The following is a 12,019-nucleotide window of genomic DNA, read 5'->3' on the forward strand; positions in this document are numbered from 1 at the left end:
GCGGGGCTTGATGAATGCAAATCTGGGGTGAAAATTGCTGGAAGAAACATTAACAACCTCAGATATGCAGATGACACCACTCTGATGGCCGAAGGCGAGGAGGAGCTGAGGAGCCTTCTAATCAAGGTGAAAGAAGAAAGCGCAAAAGCTGGGTTGCAGGTAAACATAAAAAAAAAACCAAGATTATGGCAACAAGAATGATTGACAACTGGAAACTAGAAGGAGAAAATGTGGAGGCCGTGACAGACTTTGTATTTCTAGGCGCAAAGATTACTGCAGATGCAGACTGTGGCCAGGAAATCAGAAGACGCTTACTTCTTGGGAGGAGAGCAATGTCCAATCTCGATAAAATAGTAAAGAGCAGAGACATCAGACTGGCAACAAAGATCCGCATAGTCAAAGCCATGGTATTCCCTGTAGTCACCTACGGATGTGAGAGCTGGACCTTAGGGAAGGCTGAGCAAAGGAAGATAGATGCTTTTGAGCTGTGGTGTTGGAGGAAAGTTCTGAGAGTGCCTTGGACTGCGAGAAGATCCAACCAGTCCATCCTCCAGGAAATAAAGCCCGGCTGCTCATTGGAGGGAAGGATACTAGAGACAAAGTTGAAGTACTTTGGCCACATCATGAGGAGACAGCAAAGCCTAGAGAAGACAATTATGCTGGTGAAAGTGGAAGGCGAAAGGAAGAGGGGCCGACCAAGGGCAAGATGGATGGATGGCATCCTTGAAGTGACTGGACTTACCTTGAAGGAGCTGGGGGGTGGTGACGGCCGACAGGGAGCTCTGGTGTGGGCTGGTCCATGAGGTCACGAAGAGTCAGAGATGACTGAACGAATGAACGACAAAATATTTATATTTCTTTACTTATTTACTTTGTTGGGCATTTTGGGACAGCTTTTTTAAAAAAAGATAAATAGATCAGAATTTTTTATTATTTTCTTTCTGCTTCCTGCAATAATGCAGAGGGAAATCTATATAAATAAAAATGTAATGTTGGTTTGTGGGATTTTTTTTTTTTGTTTCTGAATGAATTTCCACTCAAAAGGGCCCTTCCACACAGCTGTATAAAATCCACATTGAACTAGATTATATGGCAATGTGGACCCAAGGCCCTTCCAGACAGACCCTATATCCCAGGATCTGATCCCAGGTTTTCTGTTTTAACTTGGATTATATTTATATTTATTTACTTTATTTATTTTATTTATTTCAAACATTTTTGCCCCACCCTTCTCAACCCCTAGGGCAGGGGTCAGGAACCTTCGGCCCTCCAGGTGTGGTGGACTTCAACTCCCACAATTCCTTGGGCCAAGGTAAGCCTTTGGGGCGAATGCCGAGCCTCAAGGAATTGTGGGAGTTGAAGTCCACCACACCTGGAGGGCCGAAGGTTCCCCATGCCTGCCCTAGGGGGACTCAGGGCGGCTTCCAATTGGCAATAATTCAATGCCGCATCATAAAATACAAAATTGCAAATATAACAATTAAAGACATGAACATTAATAAAGATTAAACAGTATACTTACGATCCATTTAGCTATTGCCAGTCTGGTGGCTGTTTATCTAGCCATATACTAATGATTACTCCGCTTAACTTATCCAAATCCACTTCCAAGCCATAGTCAAACATTATCAATTGTCCTTTAACCTAATTCCCCGAAGGCCTGGTCCCACAACTACTTTCTTTCTAAAGGTGAGGAGGGATGACGATGACCTAATTTCCCCGGGAAGCAAATTCCACAGGTGGGGGGCTACCACCGAGAAGGCCCCGCCAAACGTGTTTGAGCCAAAGGTGGGGCCAAGAGCAGGGCCTCCCCAGAAGATCTTAAGCTCCAAGGTGGGACATAGAAGGAGGTACGTTCGGACAGGTACGCTGGACCAGAGCTGTATATGTTTTATATCCCGCCCTCTCTCCCTCATTGAGGGACTCAGAGTGGTTTATATGAGTCCTCACTGCCAGATAATCTGGGATAAAAAGAAAACCTGGGATCAGATCCTGGGATATAGATCCTATCTAGAAGGGCCCTCACATAATCCAGTTCAAAGCAGATATTGTGTTATATGGCTGTGTGGAAGGGCCCATAGCAAAACTTAGTATTTTACTTTTTTGTTTCCTTTTCTCCCCATATGATGTTGGTTATTCCTTCGCTAATACCACAATTTTTAAATGAAATTGTATCTGTTGAACAACATAATAAGTATTTCCGCAATGTATCACAGTAAATGGGTAATCTAGAAATTGACCCGTTCTAAAAAAAAACATTGTCCTTAATACAGTGCATATGTGAAATAAATAATACGGCGGAACACAGATGTCAAATATTTATTTAGCATTTTAGTTCTTAGAATGCTTTTGCCAATCAGATAAGATTCGCCTTGAATTCTTTTCCTCTGACATCATACTCTTAGTCTGGAAATTCATTTCTAGACACAGAAATAGCCATTGTGTTAGCATTGGCTTCTTCTGAACAGAACAGATGTTAAGGGATTTTCATAGACAATTTAATATGTCCATGAAAAGTCATAGTTTAGTTTTATCTGGCAGCGGCTAAATGTACATACTTGACATATGTCACTATTTATTATTTAACCTAAGTCTTAACATTTGTTGAGTTCAGGGATTTTGAACAACTTATCAAAACTAAGGACGTTTCACCACTCAGTCCCCGACCTGTTTTAGAAGTGTTAAGAAACTGTTTTAGAAGTGTTAAGAAACGGGGGTGGGAGATGGGGAGAAATCGTCTTGTGAGTTCATTATTTTATTAGAAAGCGGGGGGAAACACATGGGATGGGATCTGTCAAATTTGCCAGTGTTGAATCACTTCAGTGACATGGAATAAGGGGCATTCCTGTGGGTGGTCTCCTACCAAGCATTGACATTTGTCTCCCAAAATCCTGCTTCCCAAAATCCTCTTGGCATGGACATTTTAAAAATTAACTTTTAAAATGCCAAAATTTTAAGATATCATCACTTTGTTTTTCCTGTCATTTCTCTTTCATAATAATCTTGGCCTTTGAAATTGCATTACTGATAGCTTTCAAACTTCCGTGATTGAGAGCAATGAGATTGGGAGCAAAGGAGAAGAGCCCAGAGAAAGGGGGTTTGCCTTATGAACAATGCCTCCTGTCTCGAGAGTAATCCGAATGGGAAGGAGGGCAGAGGAGCCTGTGGAGAGAAAGGTGTCTGTCTTCTAAGTGGATGGCTGAGGTGATCCTGTGTAATGGGAGTAAGTAAATTCTTCATCTTCTTTAAAGACAGAATCCCATGCAAAGAAGATGATTCTACATGCAAGAAGATGATTTCTCCCGCTTTCCCCTGATTTCCCTAGTTCCGTCTGATGTTCTAAATCTTTCCAAACCCAGAACTCTCATCTATTAATTGTCAAAGCTATGTGATAGCCAATAGTGTATCCCTACTATTTATTTATTTATGATACTTATAGCTCGCCTTTCTCAGCCATATGGTGACTCAAGGCGGGTTACAGATTAGCACAATTTGATGTCAGGCATTCATAAAGATGCCATTAAAAACAATGAACATAATATAAAACATAAATAAAAAGCGTTAAAGCATATAATCATCAGTATCATCTTGTTAAAAACATTATCCAGTAACTAGAGGCATTTTCTCCTGACGTTTGGCCATATAGCCCGAAAAAACCTATAACAACTCCAGCCATGAAAGCCTTCAACAAAATGTTATCCAGTAACATCGTCTTGCCATTCCATGTTCATCATTCATAGTTCTGTGTTATCTATTCCACTGCATTCTCAAAAGCTTACTCAGAGCCAGGTCTTTACTTTTTTTCAGGAAGTTAGGAGGGAGGGGGCCGATCTAATATCCCTGGGGAGGGAGTTCCATAGCTGGGGGGCCACCACCAAAAAGCCTTCGTCTTTGCCAATCACACTTGGAAGGCAGGCGGGATCAAGAGCAGGGCCTCCCCAGATGATCTTAAGCTCCCAGATGGTTCATAGGAGGAGATACGTTCGGACAGGTAAGCTGGGCCGGAATCGTTTAGGGCTTTATAGGCTAAAGCGAGCACTTCGAATTGTGCTCGGTAGCAAATTGTCAGCCAGTGGAGCTGACACAACAGAGGAGTAGTGCCATTCCAGTTAGTAACCTGGCTGCCGTTCTTTAGACCAGTGGTTCTCAACCTGGGGTCCCCAGATGTTTTTGGCCTACAACTCCCAGAAATCCCAGCCAGTTTACCAGCTGTTAGGATTCCTGGGAGTTGAAGGCCAAAAACATCTGGGGACCTCAGGTTGAGAACCACTGCTTTAGACCATTTGAAGCTTCTGAACAGTCTTCAAAGGCAACCCCACGTAGAGCGCATTGCAGTAATCTATTCGAGATGTAACAAGAGCGTGGACCACCGTGGCTTTGACCCTCTTACCATATGTGTAATTTGATTTGCTATGGCTTTCTCAGCCCATCTTATTATGATGTGCTAGAATCCTAATGTATCCTTCCCTACATTTCCCCAAAACAAAAAGCTATACTTTTTCTCATTGAAGAACAAGCAATTATGGCTTTCCAGATGTAGCACCCATAATCCTTTACAACTGCTGTGCTCTTTAGAGTGAATGGTACCTGCAATCCTACAATTGCTGGCATCTTCAGAGGATTGTCAGGTGCAGGTGTTGTCTGTTTTTATATTGTTTTTATATTGTTTGTACGGTTTTATACTGTTTATACTGTTTTATATTATTATTACATGACTGTTAACTGTATATTTATGTTTTTATGTGGGCGCCATGGGGTGCCACTTTGTTAGCCGTCCTGCGTCCCTCTGCGGAGGTTGAGAAAGGACGGGATATAAAAGCCCCAAATAATAAATAAATAATAAATAAAATGTCAGGAGAATCTGTGGCTAGAACACAGCCATACGGCTCATAAACCACACAACATCCCAGTGATTCCAGCTGTGAAAGCCTTCAACAATACAATGTCTGAAGGGACACAATTTCCATCTCTGCGATAGTTCTGTCTACAACATGGAAAATTTGTTTTTGTAGACTTGTGTGCTTTCAAGTTGCTTCCAACATATGGCGACCCTAAAGTGAACCTATCATCGGGATTTCTTGACAAGATTTCTTCAGATGGAGCTTGGCTTTGCCTTCTTCTTAAGCTGAGTGAGTGTGACTTGTTCTGAGCTATCCAATGGGTTTCCAGGGCCAAGCGAGGATTCAGACTGTGTTCTCTAGCCAGAATCTCCCCATCAGCAGGGCCATGAAATTAATAATAATAATAACAATAATAATAATAATAATAATAATAAAGCCTTTCAGAACTCTGTTACCAAAAACCGCTTAAATGCAATGCCATTCTGTTAAGTCCCATGGGTCTCACTCCCAGGTTAGTATTTATATTATTGCAGCCCTATTTTTTAAAAGCATTCTAATATATTCTTCCTTGCTTAACTTTATTATTTGGCCATCCTTAAACATCTGTTATGTTTGCCAAACTTAAATCTCATTTGCCGACTGTAATGCAGCCTTCCAACCTTTTACTCCTACTCCTAGAGAAACCCAAGTTCAAGTCTCAGGATCTTCCGGTATATAAATTATATCCGCAACACAAGAAATGTTGCCCCCCTACCCAATATGATCTCTTGAAGAGCCTTAACAACCTCTCATGAAACCTTACAGTTCCAGGAAACCCTGGTGGAGAAACCCTATCGTAATATTTAAACCACTGGTTCACAGATGTTGGTCCTCTGGTTGTTTGAACATCAGCTCCCTGAAGCCCCAGCCATCTTGGCTAACATTCAGAAATTATGGGAACTGAAATCCAAAATATGTGAAAGACCAAATTTTGGTCTAAATCTTCAGCCCCAATTGAAATAGACCCAGGATCCAAACAATGTTTTTGCCAAAATTGTCCATGTCCAGCCTTGTTCATGGATTTTACAGGAAAGTTCACATATAGAGTGACTTCCATTTCCAGCCTTCAGTGTTTTCCCATTGTGTCCTCTATCTTTTTTTTCTTACCACATAAAATCCATCAAGGAAAATAAAAATAAAAACTCTTTCGTTTGAGGTTTTTTTTTCATATATTGGGAGTTGTGGTCTACCCCAGTATAAAGGTATTATCATCATCATCATCATCATCATCATCATTATAAATAAAAATGTAATGTTCGTTTGTGGGATTAACAGGACTCAAAAACCACTGGACAAATTGACACCAAATTTGGACACAAGACACCTAACAACCCAATGTATGTCCTTCACTCAAAAAAAATTAATTTTGTCATTTGGGAGTTGTAGTTGCTGGGATTTATAGTTCACCTACAATCAAAGAACATTATAAACCCCACCAACGATGGAATTGAACCAAACTTGGCACACAGTTCTCCCATGACCAACAGAAAATACTGGAAGGGTTTGGTAGGCAGTGTCCTTTGGTTTTGGAGTTGTAGTTCACCTACATCCAGAGATCACTGTGGACTCAAGCAATGATGGATCTGAATCAAACTTCGCACAAATCCTCACTATGCCCAAATGTGAACAATGGTGGAGTTTGGGGAAAATAGAATCTTGACATCTGGGAGTTGTAGTTGCTGGGATTTATAGTTCCCCTACCATCACAGAGAATTCCGAACCCCAACAACAATAGAATTGGGCCAAACCTCTCACACAGAACCCCATGTGGGCCACAGCAACGTGTGGCAGGGGATGGCTAGTTATTATAATAAAAGCATTATTTCGGAACTGGTCAATTAATATGAAAATCAGAGTACATAACATCCCATTCTCTGCAATCTTGTATATGTTTACCTGGAAGTCAGGTCTAAGGACCTGGGATATCTGAATGGACATATGTGGAACAGGAATTGACAATGCGACAAAGTATGTGGCATGCAGTGTTTGAAATTCAGGATGGAAAAATTATTATTATTATTATTATTATTATTATTATATTTCTTTATACCCCACTTTATCTCTCCTGAAGGAGACTCAAAGCGGCTTAACATAAAAGGATTTGCATACAATCTATATAAATAAAAATGTAATGTTCGTTTGTGGGATTAACAGAACTAAAAAACCACTGGACGAATTGTCACCAAATTTGGACACAGTACACCTATCAGGCCAACGAGTGACCATCACTCATAAAAATACAGTGGAAGAGACTTAAAAAGCCAAAAAAAAGTTACTTTACAAAGCATGCACAAAACCACATATACACACAAACACATATACGCACACATATATACAGACTGGGCCACAGCAACGCGTGGCAGGGGGTGGCTAGCTTCAAATATACAAATATGCAAACATTAAAACAGAATTAAATATAAATAGTATTAAAAATTCACAGTTAATATAAATTAAAACACATTCAAAGTTTTTAAAAAAAACACAGCACCATTAAAACATCGTAGTAATCTTTTATCTGCCGCATACAAATAGAACCATAGTCCAGGAAGCAGACTTCACTAGCAATTCAAAAGGATTTGGTGTGTTGGCAGCACGGAAAAAAGTTTATGCATTTTATATTTGTATAACTTTCATTGAAAATATGTCTAGGGCTTATGAGAGGCCTTCCAGACAGCCTTGGTTTTCTTTTCTTGGGGCTATATTTCCTTGTCCATTATGAGTGGGGTTGTTTTTTTTTTTACTGTCAATGATGCATATCTGTGATTTATATGGGAATCATAGCCTGTCACATGACGCAGTGGGCCCCATACAACACAGATATCAAAACACACTCTATACCTCACTGTTGATGAGACCACAACACAGCCACTAGTGTTTCCTGTGCCACCCACAAATTGATCAGATGCTTTAAAAATTATTATTTTTCTTATTATGCTGCTTTTTAAACCTTCTTCTAACCAGTTCCCCAAATCTTTTTCAGGTAACTCTGCTTGTTATTACTTTTCATTTAATTGGGTGAATACACTCATATAAATAAAATAAAAAGTTCCCTGCAGAGACCAGACTATGCTGACTGCCAGACGTTTTTAAAAAGCACATTTCCTTTTATCCCCACAGTATAGGTATATAATTCAGCTGTTATAAACAAAGACACCTTTGATTTCCTACCTCGTCCTCTAACTTCTGAGGCAGGGGGATATGAAGCCGGGAGAACACCATTAGAAGCTTCAGGAGAGCAGCAAACAATTTCATATCACAGTTTATAGAAGGTGTGTGAAACATTTGCACAATAAAAGTAGTGTTGAGAGGGTTGTTTTTTAAAAAGAACTTTAGTCCCAGGTTCCCTGTTCTTTAGTGTTGCGGGTAAGCTGAGTTTGCTCTTGTGTGGTCTATTTGTTGCTCTCTGAGATTCCTTGGAAATCCATGAGTGTGTTTTGCATTAATAAAGCAACAGTGAAAACTTAGGTACTCTTAACGGTTAAGGCATAATGGATCTTCTGTTAAAGGATTCTCTGAATGGCATCTTGTTTGGGCCTCAGTTAAGAGCAACTTTCATTGAATTCAATGAGACGTCTGGGTTGACATCAGGAGGACGGTACCGAGAAGAAGTGCTATCCTTTGATTTCTAAGAATCCCAGCAAAAAGCTTTCAATTTCACTAAGCCTCTGCAAGACTATATGTAAATATTTCATGTCTCCTTGGCTCTTACTTTTCCCTTTATATAGAATTTGTAATTCCTGAATACAATTATACGTGTGCCAAGATCACTAACTTATGTATGCTAAGGTAGAACCAGATATTTTTGAACTATCAAAGAGGGGAAAATCCACAGAATTGCAGCACTTGTTTTGCAGTTCTCTGTATGATACCCATACATTGAAAAATATTATGATCAAAATACAATGGTTGAGAAATGCAGTGGAGGCAAGTTAGTAGAGCAACTCTGCAGTGCTTCTTGAGAGCATGATTTAGAAACAATATATTTTATGGGAAAGTAGATGTTTTTGGTGAACTGAAATAAAAGTCAACTGAAATAACACTTCTGAAGATCAGCTATATATATTTTTGTGCATTGGCACAATCTTTGTTCCTAAAAGTTTAAAGAGATATCTAGGTATACAGAGGCGGCCCTAGGTAATTTTTAATGGTAAGCAAACAGTATTTTGGCAAACCCCCCCTCCCCCCAACCAATCATTGATATATATTTTCTGTTCGTTGTGGGAGTTCTGTGTGCCATATTTGGTTCAATTCTATCATTGGTGGAGTTCAAAATGCTCTTTGATTGTAGGTGATCTATACATCCCAGTAACCACAACTCGCATATGTCAAGGTCTATTTTCCCCCAAGAGCACCTCAAGAGTGCCCCTGGACAAAATCAACTATACTGCAAATGCTTACTTTGCGTAATGGGTTGCTGAGGCTCCCCCCGGACTGCTAGGGCCGTTGTGAGCCGAGGGGGCGCTGCTCAAGTGGCGGTCGAGGGGCATTTACAGAGGCCCCTCTGCGCCCCTGGCAAAAAAAAGTGTACTGCGACCGCTTACTTTGCGTAATGGACGAGCCGCCCCAATCTAACAACTGAGAAACCTAATTTGCCTTGCATGAATACTATTGAATTATATACCACTAAAGAGAAGATTCACTCAAATGGGTTTTTAGCTCTTCTCAGGAAGATCATACCTTACAAAAGGGTTATGTATTTCCAAATGGTACTGAGTGCTCTTTTTCTCCAAAAGGTTATGGAGATTCTGGTTTTCCAAAACGTTATGATCTCAAATGTCATCCTTTTCCAAAATATTTTTAAAACTATGTTTATGCCAGCTTGTAGCCAAGATTACAAGAAACTTTACCCAAAATAATAATAATAAATGATTTTAAAATACAAGTCCCAGAAGCAAAGGAGCAGGTATAAGTGCAGTAACAAAATCAGAAGGTTGGGTTCAAGGAATGCTGAATCCTTTGACAGAGCTGACTCAGTAAAATCAATGCAAACTAAGTTGGTCATGACTTACACAGTCCCATTTCTTTCATGAGATTTTTCTAGATATTTAGGATGTTTTTCATAAGTTTGAAATATAAACAATAACCTATATAGCTGCTTTGAGTCCCCTTCAGGGGAGATAAAGTGGGGTATAAATAAATATAATAATATAAATATGATATTTTAAAGTTGTAAAAACATTCCTGGGTTAATAAAAAATTAATGCCTGCCACCTAAAAGACAGTAAAATTTGTGGCATAATGAAAATCACGTGTAGCTCACGTTTTACCAATCCACATACTGTCTTGCCAGAGAAAGAAAATATGCCACGCAGATGATCAGTAAAGAACAAGTCTTTGTAATGCAGAGTAACATATATACAATTATGTCAACCGTTGTATTGACGCACACAATGTTGTTTGAGAGAGATTCAAATGGTCTTTAGATGTCCATGTGGAAAATCTCCTTCCAGCAGCTCATGAAGCAAGAACTGCCTCTCTCTGCTAGCTTCTGCATATCTCAAGCCTAAATATGTAACTGTTGCCAAAACTCCCAGGCTCAGTTAGCTCCGTGAGCATGGCCCAACCAATCAGCTTTGTGTTTTGCATTTTTAGTTAACACACTTACCAACTGATTTTTACATGCTCCAACAGAATTGACATCAGGTAGGCGGCTCTAGAAAGGAAATCCCACTACTAGGTCACTACTCCATCCCCACCTCAAGATTCTGCTGTGTTGAGAGACATGTCTCATATAAATATGATATTTGAAACAGGGAATCCACTAAAAATCTGAAGCAGATGGGAACATAGCCATAGATGTATGATGTTAGTGCTCTATAGGCAGGGTCACTGGAGGATTAGATAGTACAAGACCAATATCACATTAAGGATATTGACATTATTTCTGAAGTGCAAATTAGAGGTTTTCCAGAATGCCTTCTCCACCTTCCCATCATATCCTTAGCCACCGCATCCCACCAGATACCCACATGAATTGCAGAATAAAACCAAGGATGCTGAAAATAAGCGTCTGCATATTCAAGAGTAGCAATTAACTTTCTTCAAATCAAAAGAGACATACATGACCTGGAATTCTGAAAGGAGGACAGAAAATAGAGATTTCATTTAATGGCTGTTTTTGCTCCTACGTTGGGTTTTTATTCATTTTCCAGCATGTTTTCCTAGAAGGCTCACAGTTCTTGCCAACTTCAGATTTCTATGGGGGAGAAGCATCAGAAAATGTCGGGAGGAGATTACAACAAAGTAGGACAAAAATGTTTTAGTTCCAACAGAAATCTCAACATATTTTACCTGTTTCAGCCAAAAATTCTGTCAGCAGATTAAAACTTACAGAGTTTCCCAAATTTTAGAAGTTGCAGTCCAAAAACACAAAAAAGATTAATGTTTTCAGTTCTGCAGAGGCGATGAAAATAGTAAAGAAACTGATATACAGGTCCCCAAATTACAAAAAGCCAAATTAAAAATGACTCAGCTAAGAACGGAGGTGAGACAACAGAAAGTGAGAGAAATCTGCCCCAAGGAAGGGAAATTCATTCCTGAAAGAGTTGTCATAGGGAAAAGGTGTCTCAGCTGAAGCTTTATCACCAATCCTTGTTTCCACAACAAGGCAATTTTTTCAAAATCCAATTATCACAGGAACAGAAAGTGAGTTGAAATCTTCTGGACAGGGGTGTGACAAAATGAAAATCAATGCATAGTTCACATTTGACCAATCCACACCCTGCCTTGCCAGAAAAAGAAATTATGTAGCGCAGATGATCAACAAAAAACAAGTACAGGTGGTTTACTCTTCGTAATTCAGAACAACATATTTACAAGCATGTGATCAGTTGCATCGACTCACATAATGTCCTTTTATGGGAGATTTAAAATGGTCTTTCTTTGTCCATGTGGATAATCTCCTTTAGCAGTTCATGAAGCAAGAGCATACTCCAAACTGTCTTTCTGTCGGTTTCTCTCTGCTTCTCTTCAAGTACCTGCATAGCTCAAGCCTGGTAAATGTAATAATATCCAAAAGTCCCAGGCTCAGCCATCTCTCCGGGCTGCATGAATCTACAGTTGACACACACACACTGATTTCTTACATGTTCAAACAAGGAGCACAGACAGTAAAGCAAACATCACAGGGGTGTTATGCA

This window comes from Anolis sagrei, chromosome 6 (assembly GCF_037176765.1).
Source record: "Anolis sagrei isolate rAnoSag1 chromosome 6, rAnoSag1.mat, whole genome shotgun sequence".
NCBI classification, from domain to species: domain Eukaryota; kingdom Metazoa; phylum Chordata; class Lepidosauria; order Squamata; family Dactyloidae; genus Anolis; species Anolis sagrei.